At 39.6% G+C, this 1927-nt stretch overlaps 1 non-coding gene across 1 annotated transcript; it reads right to left on the reverse strand.

The window, feature by feature from the left end:
- Positions 1 to 1858: 1858 nt before the first annotated feature.
- LOC127140265 (small nucleolar RNA SNORD52) lies at positions 1859 to 1927 on the reverse strand. Its single transcript, XR_007810737.1, has one exon. It is a non-coding gene; the product is annotated as a small nucleolar RNA SNORD52 (small nucleolar RNA).

Raw genomic sequence — 1927 nt, forward strand, 5'->3', positions numbered from 1 at the left:
ACCGGTTTGGTTTCAACCTTCAAAATAAAACTATTGAGCACCTGTAGTTAAAAGGGTCTTATAGTGAAATTTGTCCTCTTCACACCAAACTTGTCACGATTACTTGTACTGAACTTATTCCGAGCTAAGAAACGTGGCTGCTTTAATTCACCTCTGTGGCACTGCCACTGACATGTAGTTTGCTGTCTCAAACTGTACACATATGGCGATGTAGGTTTTTGGAAACATGCAACCAAGTGGTTGCATGGCCACGTTTAAAAAGGGCGTATTTAAGTTTTGACCATCGAACGAAATCCAAGCCATTTAACGACCACTATCTTGATTTAGTCACAGAAGTCGTTTCTGCATCATCAGCAGTCCAAGTTGTTAGCCACACGATAAAACGTGTAAGTTGCCGCAGGATTTATCAGAACATACTTACTTCCACTATTCTGTATCTCAAGTGCAATAAGCACAACAATCCCTGCCAACTGTACCTTATGTACACTGAACAACTGAGGCATTATGTGTAACCAGCATACTGGACGAGGTGATGAGTTCAAAGTATTCGCCAACGATTTCATGTACAGCAGTGATACATTTGCTCATATTTTGTACACAAGATCATATTGTGTAATGTGATAAAAGCAGTCACATGAGTGCAGTAGCTACTAGTGATTCATTTTTATTGTAATCAACCTGAAAAAAAAAAAAAAAATACTGGAAAAAAGCCTCAGATCTTTGGACAGTTTTATTTGAAATTCATACATATGCATGTCAAAGGTTCACTAACAAAAAGGAAACAACTCTTAAAAGTTCGAGCCACCTCAGCATACTGAACATCCCATTTTCAGAGGACAAACCATTTACATGAATTGATTTGATGACAGACATCTTCTGACTGTTAGGAATGCTTCTGTCTTGGATGACTTGATATTGACCACAAGCTTGTAGCAGTTCCAACTCACACTGCAGGACCTGTGAAAGGACATTAAATCTTTAGGTTAACATCTCATTATTTCTGGACTTCACTCACTCTGAAGACAGGTCTTATAGTCTGTAGTGACTCTGCAAAGCCCCTTAACACTGTCCCATCAATACCAACCTGGTCCATTCATTGGGGTCTGAGTGTCATCCTGCTTTGGCTGCCACAGTTATACCTGACAAGATAGAAATAATTCATTTTACAACTGTTTTGGCCAAAGATTCTTCAACAGAAGCCTCAGTCCGAGTGTCTCAGTGCGCTGCGAGTAAACTTCAGTTGACATCAGTAGAACCGAATAACTGAATCATCACTGACAAAACTCAGATACAAGAGCTACACGATCAAAACCCTTGTAAGCTCCAGTAGGATGGTCTTGATTGATCAAGAAGGTAGGCTAATTTGTAAGGTTAAAACAGATAAGTGCAAGTAATATTCACAGTCCCAGGTACACTTTTTGGTGCATCAGTCAAGATAAAGTCCAGTTCAGAAAGTCAATCTAATCTCAAACACTGTGACGTCGCATGATCTAAATCCCAGAAAAGATTACCCACCTCACCCTGAAAAATTAATCCCATCCTAATGGAGCTTAACTTCCACAGAAGCTGGTACTTACAGCTGCTGAAGTGGCTGGACAGTGGCTGGACACTCCTGTCAGTGTGGACAAGCTACAAGACACAGATGAATTCATTAATACCAGCACTTGCAAAAACATAATGACAAGTTCAGAGACCACACCAGTGTGTCTGGCTGTTTTGGCCTCATTACTGCAATCATAGTGAGCTTTGAAAAGTGACTGGTAAAGCTTTATTATAAAATCATTATTATAAAATAATGAAGTCTACATGATTTGCAGTAAATAGGTTACAATATACCAATACCTCTGGTGTGGTCATGTGGTCAGTGCACTGTGAAAACAACTTCATGCTTTTCTCAGAGACTCTAGTCTATGAAATCATCATCCCA

Source organism: Lates calcarifer, unplaced genomic scaffold, assembly GCF_001640805.2.
Source record: "Lates calcarifer isolate ASB-BC8 unplaced genomic scaffold, TLL_Latcal_v3 _unitig_4112_quiver_405, whole genome shotgun sequence".
NCBI lineage: Eukaryota > Metazoa > Chordata > Actinopteri > Centropomidae > Lates > Lates calcarifer.